We start from the raw sequence: 21871 nt of genomic DNA on the forward strand, positions 1-21871 counted from the left end.
TCTTTCTCTCCTTCCTTCATTCTGAATGCGCCCCTCCTTTTCCCTCTCTCTTCTTTTTCCTTACTTGTCTCCTGCCTGTTATCATACTATGTATAGGCAACATACATGCTCTCGCGCTCTCTCTCTCTCTCTCTCTCTCTCTCTCTCTCTCTCTCTCTCTCTCTCTCTCTCTCTCTCTCTCTCTCTCTCTCTCTCTCTCTCTCTCTCTCTCTCTCTCTCTCTCTCTCTCTCTCTCTCTCGCCGTTTCAAATCCCCTTCTTCATATCTTCATTATTCACTCTCTCTTCCACCATTTTTTCCTCCTCCTCACCCCTTCATCCCTCACTCTATGTTCCTCATCACTCTCTTTCTCTCTCTCAATCACACCTGTGTTTTTTCATCTATTTCTTCTCCTGGACTCCGTTCCCATCTATAATTTTTTCTCTTTCCTTTTACACTTCATCCTTCTGATCATCTCTGTCTTATCAACCCCTCCCTCTTTTTCTCTCTCTCTCTCTCTCTCTCTCTCTCTCTCTCTCTCTCTCTCTCTCTCTCTCTCTCTCTCTCTCTCTTACTCTGAATCTCTGACAGAGATTTCATCCCGCCTCTGTTTCCACCCTCTCTTCCCCTTCTATTTGTATTCCTCCTCTCTACCTTTTCCTCCTCTAATTCTCCCTCCCTCCTTTTTCCACTTTATTACTTTCTTCGATTATCCACTCCTATCTCCCCCATTCAATACTTTCATTTCATGCTCCTCTCCTCTAATCTTTCACCCAATTTCCCCTCGTTTGCTCTTGTCTTCCTTTTTAGCTCCTTTAAAGGGCTGCCCCATATGTTCTCTGCTCTGTCTTCCTTTTCTTTCTCTTTGTCCTTCTCTTTCACTCTGCCATCTTTTTGTCTCCTTATCTCTCTCTATCCCCGTCTTTCTATCCCCCTCATTTGTGTCTAGCTCTTTCTCTATCTCCCTCTCCTCTTTCTCTACCTTCTGTCTCTTCAATTTCTTTCTCTCTCTCTCCCTCTTTTCATGTCGCCCTCTCTTTTTGAATTTTCCTCTCTCTCCTTTTCTCTCTTTGTCTGTCTGTTTGTCTCTGCCCTGCTCTCTCCCCTCCTTCTCTCCCTTTCTTTTTTGTTTCTCTCTTCCCCCTTCCTCTTTCATTCCCTCTCTGTCTCTGCCTCTGTCTCTCTTCCCTTTCTGTTCTTTCTCTCTCCCCTCCATTTTCCTTCCATTTCTCCTTTTCTCTTGCTCCATCTTTCCACGTTGCTCTCTTTTTAATCTCCCTCATGCTCTCTCCCTCCTTTTCTCTGTCTCTCTCTCTCTGTTTGTCTCTGCCCCCCCCACAGCTCTCTCTCTCTCCAGGCTCTGCAACTCCACAGTCTTTCAAACTCTGCAGATTTTTCAGCCAAACTTGTTTCTCCGTGACTCCCTCCACTCAGCTTTCCACACACGGAGCTGCAGGTGAGATAATGCATCCCAATCTGCTAGATGGACCAGACTGGAAACGCTTTTACCATGAAAACGTTATTTTTCATGCTACAACGTGTAAAGCGGAGGAGGAAAAATATTACGGTAAATGCAGAAACATGCTGTCAAGGCTATGTTAATACTCTCTCACTCACTCTCCGTCAGACACACACACACACACACACACACACACACACACACACACACACACACACACACACACACACACACACCTACACACACACACACTTACTTGGTCTCTTTTCATCTGTGCTCTATCATTCTGTCATAGCATCCCTCCATCTCCAGAGGAGTGTATTTGCTGATGCCGGCAAACATAAATTACTGCACCTCATTCGTGCTTGGCCACATGCAGCCAGAGCATTAAAGAACTAATGCTAAAAAACTTAATACCATCTACAGTGAGGTAAACACACACACACACACACACACACACACACACACACACCCATGCACACACACACACACACCCATGCACACTGCTACTGTGGCTCAGTAGGGGAAATATTATTACTATATATAGAGATACTTGCATTTATTTATGTTAAGGTATGAATACATATATATATATATATATATATATATATATATATATATATATATATATCAAATACATAAGGGACACATTTATATTAATTATATATGGGTATTTCCTACACATGTAATTGTACATGTGGGACATATTATTACACACAGGTACTAACATACATATAATACATATAGGATATATTGTCATTACATATGCTTATGCTTATCATCGCTAATAGGATAAAATGATAAAATTTATACAATTTGAAAACACAAATTTCTCTTTATATGATTTGAATATTTAATATTGAATAGAAATGAGATCTTTTTACATTCACTTCCATTGTAAGCTTACAATGTTTTTTTTTCTTCTACAAAACTATTGCAGATGTAAGGTTTTGTTTCAACAGCAACAACATATGAAATATATATTATTACAGTGACACGTATAATATGTTGTCTGTTGTAATATTGTATTATATAAATACCTGCATGTAGTAATAATAGGCAACATATATTGTTTCTATAACAATTTCTATATAATCCATGTGTATTAAGAGCATTATGAGCATGAATGTGTGTATGTATGAATGTGTTTGGAAGTATGTTCATTTCTTAAGCTGTGTGACAGTATGTGTACGTGAGGGAGTCCACAAACCTGCGTGTGTGATCCAGCGTCATTCTCACCATATCAAGCAAACAATGGTGGCGTTAACAGAACCACACACACACACACACACACACACAAACTCCAGCTAGTACAGCACAGATGGCTTCATTTATCAAACCTGTTCAGAATATGATCATATGACAGCAGAGTCCTCATCAATACACCCAGTGGCAACACAGTCAGCCAAACCAACACCAGCACACATAAACAAACATCTTCCCAGAGACCATTCCTCTGTCTCAATTTGAGCACTATTCACTACATTCTTACACTTTACCCTATATTCTCCACTGTCTTTATTATTACACTTTACACTATGTCCTTCACTATCTATATTCTTACACTATAATCTATGAACAGTGCTTGGCAAAGCTCTGAGCCCATCCTTCATTTATTTAATTTCCAGACAAAACAGCCACAAGTACAGTCTTTCATCTTTGAGAGAGGGGAGAAAATGAAGCTCCAGTCCTGCTTCAAATCTGAAAAAAAATCTGCTGGTGTTTCTGTCCATCCTTTCACTGTGAGAAGAAAACACAGCGCTATGGGTCTGAAAGCATGTGTAGCTGTCAATAAGCCTTTACCGACAAAAGGACATTTGCAAACCAAACAAAGACGTTGGTGGTGTTCTCAGGACAATAAACTAAAATAAAATCCAGACCTTAACATCACTGAGTGTGTTTGGGATTATTTGGATCACGAGAAGCAGAAAATACAACCAACTTCTAAGACTGATCTTTGGAGGTGTGTAAAAATATCTGTGTAGATTTCTTTGAAAAGTTGAGAGGAAGTTCTCTGAAAAGAATATGTGTAAAGAATAAGTGTAATCATGTCAAATGGAGGACACCCTGAATACTGAAAAATTCATTATTACACTTAGTGTTGGCGGCTTTATTGTATTTGTATATGTTTTCTGTTTTTAGGTTGTTTCCTTGATGCTGAAAATGCCTGGAAATTGTAGATTTTACAATCTATATTCTTACACTATACATCAGTGTTTCCTAACCCACTCCTCAGGGACGCCCAGACTGAGCACATTTTCCCTTCATCCCTATGGTTTGTGAGTTAGGTTGGAGCGATTATGTGGATCGTCTGAGTACTGGGTTCGAAAACATTGTTCTAGTTAATCATCTGGGTATTATCAGTGTGTATAAATGTCCTTTGTCAACATGTCAAGTTAGAAGGTTGTGACCATATCATAATGACAACTGGTAAAAGTTTGGCAACTGGTAAAATATTTGTGTGAACATGCCCTGGAATGGATTGAAGACTCAAAAAAAAAAAGGTTCATTCATTCATGCAAATTTTGCTACATAAATTGAAGTATCGTTTTTTTTTTGTTTGTTTGTTTGTTTGTTGTTTTTGTTTTCACCACCATGCTTGGCTCTCTATTTGTACAGCTTGGTTGGTATCAGAGAACACAGAACATTGACTTTACCTCTTGTATCTAACTTTGCCAGCCATTTGAATCAGTGGGGCAGTGTTAAGCTGGTCAGATAAACCCAGATAGTCTGGGTACCCAAAAAGCTTGCTGGTATTACGGTACCATAACCGTACACTACATCCCTTTGCGTTTCCCAGTACTTGCATACAAATGCTTGATTTGAGACACAGCCCAGGTTAGTTTTCCCTCTGGCCTGTTGTCCTGAGAGCATGCAGGGCCACTGCTGCACCCAGGTATGGGGTGACTACTCTCTGGTTGTAGCACATGTGTGTGCACTGTAGATTACCAAATCATTGCAGGTGCCGATCTCCAGAGCCTACAGTGGAGCACTGGCAGTGATGAATGTGCCATGCTGAGATATTCAGCGCAAGCGGCAATCGATCAAATGTTACAATGGAAACCAGAAGCTTCGCCTCAGGCGCATGCAGTTTGGTGCTGTGGATGCCAATACTGTGATTATGCACAGATGGTAAAATCAGTTCTTTTTCCCTCCACATGTCTGACTCCTCCAACCAATTGGATTTTTGACCACACTCATACAGACACTGCAATGTTGGCATATGGTTTTAATGATAAGGCTGACAAGGTGGATATAAGTGCAGGGAGCATTTAGTACAAGACCAGCGGGGCTGACGAAATCAGACAGGGAAAACTAGAAGCACGGTAAACAGCACTCTAAAAGCATTACAAGCAGGATTTCTCAGTGAAGCTGGATTTCTTCTGGATAGCGTTGATAAAGTCAAAAATCAAGATCAAGAACTTCGTCGTCCCATCCATATGCACATGGCTATAACTGGGCAGGAGGATACAGAGGTTCAGACCTGGTCATTTCTGAAGATTTTTTCCCTAGAGTCATGAGATTTAATGTGAAAACACCACTGTCCTGATAATGCAGTAGCCCCTATGCAGAAAACTTTCCATCCCTAGACTATCCAGTCAGCACTGACATGTTCTCAGCTGACCTCAGAGCAGCTGTGGTTTGCCCATAGACTCATTGTCCACTATATATAGCACTTAGCACTGCATGAGATGCCATGCTACCCAGAGCAACTTCTTGAGATATATAATAAAAATATAGAATATAAATGTGAGAACATATGCTCGTTGTCCTCGACAGGCACGTTTTTCATCTTCAGTGAATGATGTGCCAGCATAGTAGTTTGTCTGAGGAATATATTCCTCTGGCTATATCTTCTTAGTCACTATAACAGTACACTAACCATTGATTATGAAACTGGTCCTCAGGGATCAGACAGTCTGTGAATTTTGCTTTATCCCTATGTGAGTTAGGTAGGAGCAAAAATGTCTGCCTGGGAGTCCCTGAGGACCTCTTTCAGAACCATTGTCCTAACCAGTGTGTCCATGGCAACGTGCCAATGTTAGGGCACTGGCAATGCAGAGTAGAAAAGTATTAAATAACATTCTTACTCACAATTACAAGCAAACTGAATGATAGATTTTCTCAGTGTTTCTGTAATGAAATCTAATAAATACTTCAATAGTGATTTTAGTACTGGCATCTTGGACAGTTAACTGAGTACTCAAGTAACTGCAGACATCCCGGCTGCTTAGTTAGCTGTATCAGCAATCAACCAAGAAGCTAGTTCAATATTAAGTTGTTGTTGCATTACCTACTCATAACATACTGCAACAAGCATGAGAAAATTTACTGTGAACTAGCAATACTGATGATACAGTAAAGTAATTCAGGAAGCAACAGGTAGATTCCACTGGATTATGGAAAAATGGAAGGGTGGAAAATGAGCAAATGAAAGGGAATGGTACACAATAAACATTGTGGATGGGTAAAACAAAGTGGTGAAAAACAGCACCTCTACTACATCTCAGTCCGGCAGGTGATCTGCAGAAAAACATTCTGCTGGTTACTATTATCAAAGAAGACCAACAACTGGCAATTAGAGTAGCACACATTCAGCTCATAATACAACATACATACAACATACATAATACAACATACATACAACATACAACTATAATGAAACACACGGCTTTTTGGAGGAAACAATCTGTTTTTTTAGGGTAAAATTTGAGCAAGTATGAGAAATGCGATTAATTGCGATTTTCTGCATAAAACTATGCAAATAATTGCAAATGCAATCATTTGGCAGACCTAATATGAACATAAATTTGGCTGAAATTTTACCCATTTATCTGGCAACTTTCCAAGACACTGTGACCAGCTCCAAAATTTTCAAGCAGAAACTCCAGTACACACTGTATGACAGTAATTTATAAAAATGGGCAAAAGTACAAACAAAATTCAGGCTTTAAGAAAGCCTCTGCTACTGTTTTAGCTATACAGCGTGTTAACTGGCGAGTACAATCTTCCATTCTTTGTTTGATACATTAGCCTTGTAGCTCCAGTGCAACCCTAGAGAAGCAAAATTCACTCACCACACATTCACTGTAAAAAGTGACTGTAAAATTACAGTAAATGACTAGTTTTCACTGTAATTAGCTGTACCATATTAACAGTAAATTACAAAAAATTACAACTGGATACTGTGACGTTACAGTCACCTGAATAGCATTAATGTGCTTTGCTGTACACTTGTAGTAATAAACTGAAATTAAAATACAGTACATCTCCTGTATTTTTACATAACCACAATAAAAGTAATGCAACCTATTAAGGTAAAATATTTTAAATATGTTTGAGTATATATTTTTTGTGAATCTAAATTTAGAAAAAGATCAACTAAAATGAAAAACAGTAACAATGACTATATTTATTCATCATGTTTTACACAGAATATCACAAGTTAATTTTTAAATGCAAATATATATTTCATAGGCAGTTTAACTTCTCCTATAATTAGCATAAAAAATGAAAACTCACATCTGGCAAAATCAATGAACAGCACATTTTTTATCAACACCTTTCAGCATTGAAAAAAGAAAAAAAACATTCAGTGTAAAGAAAGTTTTTAAAGCATCCAAACATGAATCATCAGAATAAAAACACTTAAAAGCTTTTTGTCAGAATATAATATACCATAATGCAGTGCACAGCATATAATACTAACCTAACAGTAATTTGAGGAAAAGATTGAGTTCATTTCACAATAAAATGATTAATACTGTATTTTATGTGAAAATACAGTGTTAAAGGGAAACTTATTTCTCAGTATTTCTGCATACTTAAATTACTAAGATGTAATGTGCCATTCTAGAGAAACTTACCTATGGTTACCTATCATTATGGTTATGAATACGCTGCCTGGTGCCTCATGGGACATTGTTTTGTGATTGTTCTGAGATTTTTGGCCTAAAACATATTAAATCTCTTCATGGTGGAGAGGTCCATGCAGGATGTTGCAAGGCAAAAAATCTATTTTATAATATATTATTTATCACTATTTTAACATCACATACTAAAAACTCCATATAGGCTCACTGGTCATTTGGATAGTATATAAAATGACTATATTTGCAATGTAGACATTGTAGCCCTTGTTCCTATTACTGCCATTGCGAAGAATTCTGAAGTGGTAACATTTAAATCTGAAATCCTGGCAATAATCAACAATGCTGTATTGGCTCATTGATTGCATTCAGGCTAAGATGAAAACTAAAGAGTATTTAGTTGGTTTTTCCTTTACTCAGGTGATGAAATCTGATTTAAACATTAGGCTGCGGCCCATAAATTTAATCCCGTTTTATAGTCCTGATTGTAACGGTGTCGAGCTCCAAGGACCATCTAGAGACCGGTTTAAATTTACTGGAGAGTCAAAAATGGAGAAATGGAGTCAAAAAAGGCCTCAGCTAGAGCGGTAAATTCCAGCTCGTCACGCCTGTGTGGTTATTTGATTTGCTGGAGGAAAATGACTGACTTGTATTTGAATCATGCTCCCCCTTCCATTTCCGCACTCTAGTTCACTGCTACAGTGCGACGGGAAAAACACAACAGCCTGGAAAACAATTCCACCTGAGCTGAGAGAGTGAGTGAGGAGGAGAAGAGTGAAGAGTGCGCATGTACGGTGAGGATGCAATTAGTAGACGAGTTCCAGGAGTGTTTCGATCATTTGGGCAGAGATGGAGAGAGTGTGATATGCTGTGTCTATGTGTGTTTATGCCTGCAGTAGTGTGCCAACCATATGTCACCATTCTGTGGCCACATCTGTCGCTCTAGCTCTCCCAGATTGAGTGTGTGTATGTGTGTGTATATGTGTGTGTGTATATGTGTGTGTGTATATGTGTGTGTTTGTTTGTGTGTGTGTGTGTGTGTGTGTGTGTGTGCGTGTGTGCCCAGTAAATATATGTGTGTGATTGTGTGTGTTAGTATGTTTTCGTTCTGTATGCAAGTAGGGCTGTCCAGATTTTTTGATTTCAGGAGTAGTCTCAATACGAAAGTGATACTATGGCAAGAAAGTGTGTTAGCCAATTTAAATGGCCCATGTCCCACTTTTCATTTGCTTATTTTATGATTTATGACATTTCTGTTGGTTTATTTATGTGACATCACCCACGTTTGAGACCTGGCCACTGTATCTTTAAAGATACATTTTAAAATTCTCTTGCGAAATTTTAAAACTCTAAATTGCCTTAAAGCACCTGCTTACATCACAGAATGTCTGTCTGTTTATTCACATATGAAAACGTTTATCTTTAACTTTCATTTAATTACAGTTCTAAGTTTCTTTGGTAATTATCTTGTTTTTTTTCTCTATTTGTATTTCATAAACAAATTCTCATGATTTCTTTTTTTTACTGTTAAGCTTTTTCACCTGTTGGTAAATCAATTTGAGCTAACACCGATATGAAAGTTGTTGTTGTTGTTGTTGTTATTATTATTATTATTATTATTATTATTATGTAACAAAGACATAATTCATTTCCACATGAGCAATTTTGTGTCCTCTCTTTGTCCCGTAAACAGACTGTTTCCCTTCAAAGCTGTATTCCTGAAACAAAGTAAAGCTATATTTCATGTAAACATTAGGGCCACAGCCTGTGTCTAAACTTACTCTTTGTTTATAGCCCTGATTGTGACTGTGAGCTAAAGGGCTGTCTAGGTCCTGTAAAAATGGTGAAATGGAGTAAAATACACAGCAGTATATTCACCTCTGTGTAGGCCTTTAATTTGCTGGAGGAAAATGACTGATCTGTATTTGAAACTGTATCATTTGTATTTTATTTGTTTCCCCTGAGGTCTACTCATCATGCCTGCGTGGGTTTATGTGATTCATTTCTATATGACCAAATTAGGCTTTAAAACCCAAAGCCCCTTTTACACTCAAAACCTGGGACAATACTGGGATACTTTTACTGGTGATCACAAATGCAGCCTTGAAACAATATTTTACCAGGATGCACAACTTCATGCATGCCATGAAAATTCTGGTAAAAAGGAGGTGGTTGTTCCCAGCATAAATAATAAAGTATAGATAAAATAGACCAAAAATATGCAAAATTAGGTTTTCCAACAGCTACTATTTTTGAATCATGCACATGTATACACTTCTGTGACTTTTGTCTCGTGTAAATGCTGAAAAACCTGACTGTAAAAAACTTTCTGCTTTGCTGGCCATGCTGCTTCACTTTTGTGTAGACTTTTGCCTCTTCTCTCCACAATCCTGTACAAAATATACAAACATAATATTTTCACTCACAAAGCTAAGTTAAAAAATAATAATGAAAAAAACTTTTATTAATGAATTTTTGATTGACTGTGGGCAAATATATGAAGATCTGAAGTGATGGCATATCTAGATAGCTAAGTGTCTCCTGAAAAGAAACATGTGGCTTGCATGGCTGTCATCATATTTTGTTATTATAATAGACCAAAAATATGCAAAATTAGGTTCATGATACAAATCCTTTCAATAAAGAGCCAACAGCTACAACCCCAATTCCAATGAAGTTGGGACATTGTTTAAAACATAAATAAAAACAGAATATGATGATTTGCAAATCCTTTTCAACCTATATTCATTTGAATACACTACAAAGACAAGATATTTAATGTTCAAACAGATAAACTTTATTGTTTTTTACAAATATTCACTGATTTTGAATTTGATGCCTGCAACACGTTCCAAAGAAGTTGGGACAGGGGCAACAAAAGACTGGAAAAGTTGAGGAATGCTCAAAAACACCTGTTTGGAACATTCCACAAGTGAACAGGTTAATTGGAAACAGGTGAGTGTCATGATTGGGTATAAAGGGAGCATCCCTGAAAGGCTCAGTCGTTCACAAGCAAGGACGGGTGAGGGTCACTACTTTGTGAACAACTGCGTGAGCAAATAGTCCAACAGTTTAAGAATGTTTCTCAACACGCAATTGCAAGGAATTTAGGGATTTCATCATTTACAGTCCATAATATCATCAAAAGATTCAGAGAATCTGGAGAAATCTCTGCAAGTAAGCGGCAAGGCAGAAAAACAACATTGAATGCCCGTGACCTTCGATCCCTCAGGCGGCACTGCATTAAAAACCGTCATCATTCTGTAACGGATATTCCCACATGGGCTCAGGAACACTTCAGAAAACCACTGTCAGTGAACACAGTTCGTCGCTCCATCTACAAGTTAAAACTCTGCCATGCAAAGCGAAAGCCACATATCAACAACACCCAGAAACACTGCCGGCTTCTCTGGGCCCGAGCTCATCTGAGATGGACTGACGCAAAGTGGAAAAGTGTCCTGTGGTCTGACGAGTCCACATTTCAAATTGTTTTTGGAAATCATGGATGTCATGTCCTCCGGGCCGAAGAGGAAAAGGACTGTCCAGATTGTTATCAGCGCAAAGTTCAAAAGCCAGCATCTCTGATGGTTTGGGGGTGTGTTAGTGCCCATGGCCTGGGTAACCTGCACATCTGTGAAGGCAACATTAATGCTGAAAGGTACATACAGGTTTTGGAGCAACATTGCTGCCATCTAAGCAACGTCTTTTTCAGGGACGTCCTGCTTATTTCACCAAGACAATGCCAAGCCACATTCTGCATGTATTACAACAGCGTGGCTTCGTAGTAAAAGAGTGCGGGTACTAGACTGACCTGCCTGCAGTCCAGACCTGTCTCCCATTGAAACTGTGTGGTGCATTATGAAGCACAAAATATGACAACGGAGACTGTTGAACAACTGAATTCCACCTACAAAGCTTCAACAATTAGTGTCCTCAGTTTCCAAACGCTAATTGAGTGTGTTGAAAGGAAAGGTGATGTAACACAGTGGTAAACACGCCCCTGTCCCAACTTCTTTGGAACGTGTTGCAGGCATCAAATTCAAAATGAGTGAATATTTGTAAAAAACAATAAAGTTTATCTGTTTGAACATTAAATATATTGTCTTTGTAGTGTATTCAATTGAATATAGGTTGAAAAGGATTTGCAAATCATCGTATTCTGTTTTTATTTATGTTTTACACAACGTCCCAACTTCATTGGAATTGGGGTTGTACTTCATTTTAGAATCATGCACATGTATACACTCCTGTGACCTTTGTCTCTTGTAAAAGCTGAAAACTCAATTGTAAAAACAGTAACATTCTGCTTTGCTGGCCATGTTGCTTCACTTTTGGGTAGACTTGTGGCTCTTCTCTCAACAATCCTGTACAAAATACACTGCTGTGATGTTTTCACTCACAAAACTAAGCGAATAAATGTAACAGTAACAGTAAAACGATAAAAGTATCACAGAAACATTCAGCTTTGCTGTCTGCGTTCTAGACGTCTTTGTGTATTCCCCGACATTGTTTCTTCTGCTCTCCTGGAAACTTCTCTGTTATTGTACCAGGTCTCATGCCCTGTCAGCTTTACCGGGATTTTTGACTCTGGCTTGTGTTCACACTTAACCCCTTCCCATTTAATTAACATTAGATTCCTGATTAATAGAGTTTGTGTCATGGGGCTTTACAGACATGATACACATATAGCATGACAATCATCAGGACTCACCTTCTCTAAAAATACTGGTTGCATCAAACTGCGACAAACATCCACTCCTTATCCCGATATTATATCTCCGTGTTTATTCTCCATAAGCATCACATTTTGCACATGTTTTGGAAATGAAAATCAAAAGTACTTGTCTTGGCCCTAAGGAAAACATTCCAAAGCCTGACTTGCTTGCTATCACAGTTTTAGCACTCAGCATGGGTCCAAGCGGAGAGAAAATCAATGTAAATAAATAAATAAATACACAAATAAATGGCCTCATTATGCTGTTCATATTTTTTTTCATATTATTAATTCACAGAATGAGCCACCTTGCACTTTCAGCTCACAGACACTCCAGTATAACAACCATAAACATCCATACGTGCAGAAAAATAATAAAAAAAGTCTTGATTGACTATGGGCAAATTTACAAAGATCTGAAATGATGACATATCTAGATAGCGATATGTCTCCTGAAAAGACTTGCATGACTGTCATCTAATTGACTAGAAATATGCAGAATTAGGTTTTCCAAGAACTGATAGTATTGAAAAAGTTAGCATATTGAATTATTTACCATATTGAAAGAGTATTGACCTTTCCATACTTGGTATAACACTATATATGGAAGTATATAGTATATAAGCATCTATGCATTTGTGTGAGTACGTATGATGTGCTATGTGTATATGTGTGTGCATGTGCATGTAGGTCTGTGTACATTAGTTAAAGCCGGTATGTGCGTGTGTGTGTGTGTGTGTGTGAGTGCTTATGCCAGAGTGAGAGTGTTTTTTTGACTCATATTCAGGAGCTATAGTTCATATTCACGTCTCTCTCTTTGTCACCTGTTCATTTGTATGGCTCTGACAGTTCTCATTATTGCTTTGGCAGTAGCTCAGCCTGTCATGCCAATGCAGCAATCCGGAGTGGGGATTCTAGCAAGGCGAGCGTGTTCCGGCTTTAGAGCTGTGACTGCGGCCTCGGAGCACCACAACACGGTCGCTACATCATCACAGAGACAATTACCGTCAAACGGCCCAAACAAACAAACAAGACGAGGACAATGACATTAATTATCTCGGTATAGACAGCGCCGGTTGAGCCCGTAGATGTACAGTGCATGGTGTCAATTCGAACAGAAAAGGCTTTGGGTAGTCAATTAACTAACGAGGCTGTAATTAAGGAAAACTCTTCAGAGCGCTACACTGAAGCAGTGTATCTGCTATCACTTTAATGTCACTGACACTGCAGACTCGTAATGCTGCCATTAGGAGTTTATGAGTCATGGCTAATGTTAGGGCTGTGTTTATCTTGTAATGTACAGTAATCCATTAACGCTATGTGATTTGCGCATTTCTGCATTATTGATAACTGATGCCTCACTGTTTTCCTGAGTTAATACATCAATGTATGCTGCTGCTGATGTATGTGGACTTTGAGGTGAACTCCTAGACACTGCGTCATCTGCAGCATCTACTACGACTCTTGTGATAGAGTCACAGTATTGTATGGTGTAAGTACACGTGTGAAATATGCTAACTTTTATAAGTCTGATTTCTGTCAAAACAATATCATAGTATACTCCCAAAGTGACAGAGCCATGGTGTTGCTCCTTTACCTTATATAATGGGGGAAACAAGTATTTAGGCACTTTTGTTTTTACTATTTCATGTACGTCAAAGTGCATTTATCCATTTCAAAATTACACACGTCTTTTGACTTTGTGCACATAGATATCAACAAAAATATTCATAAGCATGAACAAAAGATGTGTTTAAAAAGCAAAATCAACATTAATAACATTAGTTCTTTGTTGCAAAGCCATTATTGGCATGACGTCCATGGTAAGAACGTCAAAATCCTTCACAAATTTTCAACAGGTTTCCAGTCAGGAGATTGGCTAGACCTTGCAAGCACCTTCACCTTCTTAACAAATCAGTCTTAAGTTATTTTGGCTGAATGTCTGGCGTCACTGTCTTGCTGAAACCTCCATCTTCTCCCCTTTCATGGCAGAGGAGATTAAATTCCGCTCTAATATCTCCCCCTACATTGTGTTATGCGCCAGTATAGTTTTCAGAGAAGCATATCATGATACTCCCACCTCCACACTTCACTGTGGCTCTGGTGTTCTTAGAATCAAACAGGGAACCCTACTTTCTCCAAATATGAGAAGTTGAAAAATTGCCAAAGATTTCAGTTTTTGCTTCATCTTAACAGAATACATTATTCCAAAAGACTCCTCATTTGTGTAAATGCTTGTGCTCAAATTTTAGACATGCATCTTTGTGCTTTTATTACCAGGTTTGCATGGGCTGTAGGACAGGAGAGTAACAGTTTATTTATTTTTTGTCACGTATCCACCGAGTTCCTCCTGGGAGATCACATGACTTCCGAACTTCCCGCAAGCTCAGACACTCACACAGACTCAATCTCTCAGAATCCTCTGGGAGATCACCTAACGGGTTTCGGGCAGCAGAAGGTGGGCATTACTGCTAGAGCGTGATGATTGGCGAGCAGAGCAGCTGATTGGCTGGACATACATAAGGTGCTGTTTTAAAGTCCTATAGTTTGAGTTTAAAAGCTCTTAAAATATTACAGCAGTGGTAAACTGTTTTATGATGTTCTTTATTCAGGAAATAGTTGCATTCTTTTACATTAAAATGTTAAACATTTATAACCTGTGATTTTGCTCAAATGCTCCATATCAACCTATTCATTTTGGACTCACTCTGGAGCGCCCTCTAGCGGAAGACTTAGAGTGGGAATTGTCCTCTCTACAAGCTGCTTTACACTCCTATCAGTGCTCTAGATCTCTGGAGTACTAATGTTTGCCACCTGTGTTACTGGTCATATGACATATGTAGTTTAGTTTATAAGCCTGGGCTGTAGCACAGGATAGTTGCAAAGTATTATTTAGTATTTTGTGTGTGACCTTTGCCTTTCGTTTTTTTCAGCTCTGCCTTTTTGCTGTGCCCTCTGGATTGTTTGCTGTTTCTTCTGACTCCTGTTTTTTGACCTTTTTGCCTGCATCCTCGACTACGCCTTTGCCTCTCCCTTTTTGGGCTTATGCACTGTGTTAGGTATATCTGTATTTTCTATGCCTTTCGGATTTGACCCCCGCCTGTTTTGTGACAACAATTCTGGACTGTGAATCTTTCAGTAAAGCCTCTTTTGTGTTTTACATCTACGAGCGTCTGAATCTGGTTGGCATGCTACAGTTTTCTGTTGTGTAACTGTTGGTCTTGCTGCTTTTAGCTCATCTTTTAACTCTTTCCAAGTCACTGTTGGCTTCTCTCTTTCTAAAATCTTTAATAGTACACATTTCCAGGGAATGATAGTTGTGGATCCCTGAATTTTCCACATGCATATTTCATACCAGTCGTACTGACAGGGATGTTTAAGGCCTTTGCTGTGGCTCTGTAGCCTTTTCTGTTAAAGTGTTGTTAATAATGTTCTTCCTGAGAACTTTAGAAAGCTTCTTCACCTTCACCATGACTGCTACCTGTTGCGTGAAAAATTCCCAACCAACAGTTACATCTTTTATAATCACAACATGACACAACTTGCACTAGAAAATGTGTTTCTATTTTTTGCACCATCCATATGTAACTTTAATTTTTATTTTTACCCTTTACATATATGTATATTTTAATGCATTGTCTAAATACTTTTTTCCCTATCAAGTTTGCTATCCGTGTTTATGACCACATACATTTTATTCAAAGTACAAAGTAAAAAGACATTATGTGTGTAAATTTGAAGTGGGAATAAGCACAGGAAGTAAATTAAATAGCTGAAATAAAAATGTCAGAATACTTGTTTCCCCTCACTGCAAGTAATTTAGCAAGGAGAGCCTGAACTCCTGAATACAACCATAACAAAAATATTCCTAACTGCTGTTATGTTATCCAATAATTTAACTTATATAGCGTAAAGTAGCATAAGCTAGATACCACAAGCTATTTTAAATTGTTTTATTTAATATTTCATGTTTTTGAGAACAGCAATATCATATTAAATATGATGCATTCATTTTGTTTACATTCACTTTTTCATTACAATTTATTCATTCTCAATGTTTTACACCTTTCTCAATCAGTATGGCATCATCTACTGCTCTGTTTATCATTCTGGACACAACTGTCATTTCATTTTCCACAGCCTCCTACTAACTGAAATTTAAGAATTTTTAGAAATATGGCATCATTAGAGTGATTGTATATGTCCTGGCAATTATACAGTGAATCCAAACCTTTAGATGGTAATGTACAGACAAACAACAATCTAAATGTCTTTCACTAGAAACCACTACCATTAACAATATGAGTGGCATGATATAATTTGTGAATAGTGCATAATCTGTGCATAATTACGGCTGATTGTAGTAATAAAGAGACATGTATAGCAGGCTCATTAGTGTAATGTGCTAATCAGTTTGAATGGTGCTTTTGGCAGCATTAGGCAAGTTCATTCAAAGATATTATTATGTAAATATTACCATTAGCATTAATATTAATATCAGCCTGAACAGTGAGAATCGATAAAGTTCATCTCATTTTGAAATTGGGAGTTTGGATATTGAAGGATGTTAGTATTTCAATAATGATTAACATCGACATTATTGATTACTGAGGCCTCAGTACTGCCTTGAGTTAATACACCAGTACATGCTGATGTAAGTGTATATATATATGTGTGTATGTCTGTGTGTGTGTGTGTGTGTGTGTGTGTGGTTATGTATGTCTAAAGCATTTTACAGCTTTTCTTTCAATTAAAAAAGAAGGTTAGATATCATATTACTGATGTTACAGAACCTTTGTGTTATAAATTTACATATTTTAAATAAACAGTTACAATATTTTTCACCAATAATTTATTACACAAACACAGTAATATGGGGGAAATGATGTGATTTGTTTAGAGAGCATAATTTGTGCATAATTATAGTTAGTACTAATAATAGAGTTATTTATACTATGCTCATTAGTGTGAAGTGTTCTCTAGTCTGAATGGTGGTTTTGGCTGTATTTGTGGCTGAAAATGGTATTATTATATTATTTTAAGTATCAGTATTTGTATTGATATTGGCATTATTATTGGTAATGAAATGAGTGTTATATTAGTATTGCCTTTAGAGTTTGCCTTGTAATTACTATTAATATTAGTATTAGTTTGAAATTGGTAGTAGTATTAGTATTAGTATTAACATTAACATTAGCATTAGTATTTGTGTTTGTATTGTAATTTGTAATAATATAGGTATTGTCAGTGTTTTTATTGTAAAACCTGTTAAGGGTAACACTTTATTTGGAGTGCTTCTTTATAGTCGAGCATGTCAGTGAAGTAGCAGTAGTGACGCATCTGAATACAGTGAAGTAAACATCTTATAGATGTTCTGTTGATACATAACTTACATTAAGTAGAGGTATTGTTAATATGTTACTTCCATTACACAAAACCTAACCTTATCCAACTTTACCCAAAACCTCCCCTTAACTCTGGTCCTAATCCTAAACCTAACCTTAACCTCAACCCAAAACCTAACCCTGGCCCTAATCCTAACCCTAACCTCAATCTCAACGTAAAACCTAATCCTAACCCTCATATGTTCTTGACATGTTACTGAGAGCCTGTTGAGAGTTTGTTTTATCGAATAATAAGACCACTCAAAATAAAATGTCACCCTATTAGTATTAGTATAAATTGGTAGTGTTATTAGTATTGCTATTAATATTGGTATTGGTATTGTTGTTGCTAATGTAATTTGTATTCATGTTAGTATTAGTATTGGTATTAATATTAACATTGCTGTGGGAATTGTATTGTTGCTATGTGACTATTAGATCTAGGCCCTCAGTTTGGACCTTAAATGTCAAAATGCTGTCAATAACAAAGGAAAAAAATACCTCTATGATAATGCTAATTTCTGCTAGCACCCCTATGGGACTCTAGTTATATGTGCCTATGTGATTGTGATTCACATGAACGTTTTATGACTGTGAAAACCTTTTTTGATGGATAAAACCTAACATTTGAAACTTGTAAAGGCATTCCATGTTTTCTTTGAAGCATACTGATGCGCTGCACTATATTTTGTCTTGTATGTACCAGTTTTACAGTGACTCGTTCAGTAAAGATCCCTGGCACAGAGCTGTCTAACAGACTTTGCTTAGTCTATCACTTGCACTCCCAGTCAGTGATGTATTTAGGCCTTCCAGAAGGCCTAGAGCATGGGTGTCAAGCTCAACCACTAAAAGGGCCATATTAAAAAATTTCAACTCATCTATGGGCCAGCTGTGTTTTTATTTTATTTTTACTCAACAGTTTGCCATGACCTCAATTGGCCATTGTTTGTTCAGAATATGCCAGAACTACAAAGGCAAAAAAAAATCTGCACTGAATACTTAAAAAGCAATTTTAAACAAAAACAAATTGTTTTACATAAAAATGGTCTACATTAGCTCCAGATAACTGCAGCCCTAAATTTCATCAATGCACAGTAGGTTTTACAGTAGGTTTTTTAAAACTGCAGGAACCTGTTATTTTTTTTGTTTGTTTTGTTTTATTTTTGTGGTGCTGTCACATAGATTGTTGTTAGGGAGGGGGTGGGAGCACACAATACTTTGGAGTGCATGCTGGGATCTATAGTGCAGTTCATGGTGAAATGGGCCTAACTTGGCCTGCAGGCCTTGTGTTGACATATGGGGCCTAGAGTGATGCTTTTGTCACACTATATTGGCCCCACAAACTGTAACAGTAAATGTGACTGGTTGATTGCTCTGTCACTTCTTCTTCATTTGAATTGGGGCAGTTGTGGGCTGGAGGTTAGGGAACTGGCCCCGTGACCCTGTGACTGTCCCCAGTGCTGACAGTCCATGACTGAGGGGTCCTTGAGCAAGACACCTAACCCCCAATTGCTGCCCACCGCTCCAGGTAAGTGTGCTCACTGCCCCTAGTGTGTGTGTATTCACTAGTGTGTATGTGGTGTTTCACTTCATGGATGGGTTAAATGCGGAGGTGGAATTTCCCCGTTTGTGGGATTAAAAAAGTCTCACTTAATTTAATCTGACACATAAGGGCTTCTGCCCAACTCCTGAAGCCTTAATGGGAAAGCTCACTTGGTTGTTTCTACATATATACCACATAGAAAATTAGGTGACGTGCTGTTGCATGATTAAAAAACTGAACTCTTTAGTTGCAAAGCAAAACTTAACAGTGAAATGAGAGTATTACTACAATGCAGAGTTAAAATTTAATTATGATCATTATATTGAATAAAAATTAACTACATATTTTTTAATTAGGCGCTCTCTGAAAGCATAGCTAGGCCTGAGGGTTCCTCGCTAGTGTATGGGTGTTAGTATTATCTTCAGTCTAAATCATGAGTTTGAACATTCAGCGATGCGAGTATGTAAGGAGGTGTAAACTTAAGCTAATTACAAATGTCTGAAGTGTATTTATGGGTGTACATAGTAAGTTCTGTGCTGTGGGTTTATGCAGTTGAAGCTGTTGGTTGTGTGTTCATTACTTTAAAAGGCAAGCTGGGGGGCATGGTGAGTGTGCGTGTGTGTGTAAGACGATGGCGGCATTTCTCAGCCCAGCTGTCAGGCCAAATGATTTGTCCTCGTCTCATCTGTCCGAGCTGCATATGGCCCTTATTGATTATGATTAAGCCTTCATCCTTTCTGCTTATTATTAATATTGATTGAAGAGCAAAGAACAGAGGACAACTCAAAGAGGAGTCTATGGTGGTGTTTGAGTGTGTGTAAGAAAGGGAGCAATGACAAAATGATAAAATGCAGATGGTGTGTGTGTGTGTGTGTGTGTGTGTGTGTGTTGTAGACTCTTTGTCAGCCCTTGTTTAGTACAATGATATCACTGAGCACCACTCATTAAAACTACTCTATCTGTGTTTTACAGTTTAACTCCGCCACAGCCTCGTAACGATGACAAACACTTGTGTCTGAGCACTGTGTGTGTGCTTAGCTTGTTTTTGTACATTTTGGGGGTCAAAACCATTCTACAATATCAATATTAAAGTTAGGGTTACGTTTATAAAATACTTTGTACATATAGACACTTTGATAACTTTTGACTAAATGTTAAATATCATGTTGTCAATGTTACAGAATCTTTGTTTTATAAATAAACACATTTAATAAACAATTACAATATTGTTCACCAGTAATCTCTAACACAAACACAGTGATACTGGTGCATATTTATAGTTAGTGCTAATCATATTATATTTAAAATGATATTTATAGTATAGTCCTTAGTATAATGTGATCTCCAATCTGAATGGGGGGTTTTGGCTGCATTGGTGGTTAAACATGCTATTATTGTATTATTATTAGTATCAGTATTGGTATTAGTATTAGACTTGCCATTAGTATTGGTATTGCAATGAATATTAATAATGGTATTGTGCTTAGTGTTGGTATTGTAATTAGTAATAATATTATATTTGTATTGGTATTAGTTTGATAGTGGTATTACATATATATGCTTTAATATATATATATATATATATATATATATATATATATATATATATAGAGAGAGAGAGAGAGAGGGGCATATTATATTTAATTACACATATACAGTACTGTTAAAAAAAAAGTCAGATGCTTCATTTATTTAATTTCCAGGCAATTAAGTATAGCCTTTAAGTACACTATTTATTCAGCAAATAATATTAGCTTGTTCAGCTTTTATTGTGTCCACTCTTTGCCTTTATGACAGCTTCCATTCCTTTCAGGAGACTTACTTTCATTTTTTTAAGAAAACTGCAGACCACCCACCTTTACCCACATCTCCTAAATTCAGTCTTAGAAGTTGGCATTTTCTGCTTCTCACAATCCAAGTAACTCAAATTACATATTTAGCCATCAGTCTGTAAAACCCCACTGTACATCTCAGATGTTCAGGTGCATTGCAGTGTCTCTTCACAGTGGAAGGATGAACAGAAACACCTGTGGATGTTTTTTCAGATCTGAAGCACGAGTGAAGCTTGATTTTATCCTCTCTCTAAAACCCATGTGTCAAACACAAGGGCTGCAGGCCAAGTCAGGCCCATGACACAGTCCTATTTGGCCCATAAAATAATTTTCTATTCTTACTAGCCTGTTTCACCCTGAGATGAACTACAGTTCCCAGGATGCACTGCAACATAGTGTGCACTCTGACCTCCTGCCCCAAACAACAATCTGTGCGCCAACTTTGACACAGAAAGAAAAAGACTACCTAAAACTGTTTAGCTTTGTTTAGAATTATTTTTGAATAAGTATTGAATGCAACATGTTTTGCTGTTGCAGTCTTGGCACATTTTGAATAAACAATGGTCATGGCAATGTTAAGGAAGAATGAAGTAAAAACACAGCTGGCCCTTTTACTGGTTGTGTTTGACACAAAAAAAAACTTCCATTTTTATCTGTTATACATTAAATACATTTTTTTCAATCTCCTGGAAGGTTATAATTTAAGAGATACAAGTTTTTGTTCAGACAGCGACAATACATCTAACACGTATGGGACATAATATTATTATTGCTTAGGGGTGCTCACCCATACAAAAATGTAGTCACCTTTCATGGTTAAGGTGGTAGTAACTGTAGGCTTCTGTAGATGGCGATGCACAAGGATGATCAGGCTATAAATACCTGTGGGGTGTGTGAAGGGATTCATAGATTGAGAAAAGGTGGTACAATGCAGTGAATGTCTCAATGTGTAGAAAATGGTCTGCAAAGCAGATGTTAATGATTGGCCAAAAGAAGTAATTATATTTGGGCAGCTAAAAGCCACAGTATGAAGGAAGCAGCTCTATCAAAGCATATGGTCATATGGGTCTACTGGCTGTGGCAAAAGTCC

The 21871-nt window shown here is 37.6% G+C and overlaps 2 long non-coding RNA genes across 2 annotated transcripts; both read left to right on the forward strand.

Annotated features, from left to right (window-relative positions):
* The first annotated feature begins 1215 nt into the window (after positions 1 to 1215).
* LOC108442484 lies at positions 1216 to 3093 on the forward strand. The gene is made up of 3 exons (XR_001859042.1): positions 1216 to 1546; positions 1734 to 1868; positions 3067 to 3093. It is a non-coding gene; the product is annotated as an uncharacterized LOC108442484 (long non-coding RNA).
* Positions 3094 to 14308: 11215 nt separating this feature from the next.
* On the forward strand, positions 14309 to 15188 carry LOC119264235. The gene is made up of 2 exons (XR_005130893.1): positions 14309 to 14546; positions 14956 to 15188. It is a non-coding gene; the product is annotated as an uncharacterized LOC119264235 (long non-coding RNA).
* The last annotated feature ends 6683 nt before the right edge of the window (positions 15189 to 21871 follow it).

Source organism: Pygocentrus nattereri, chromosome 11, assembly GCF_015220715.1.
Source record: "Pygocentrus nattereri isolate fPygNat1 chromosome 11, fPygNat1.pri, whole genome shotgun sequence".
NCBI lineage: Eukaryota > Metazoa > Chordata > Actinopteri > Characiformes > Serrasalmidae > Pygocentrus > Pygocentrus nattereri.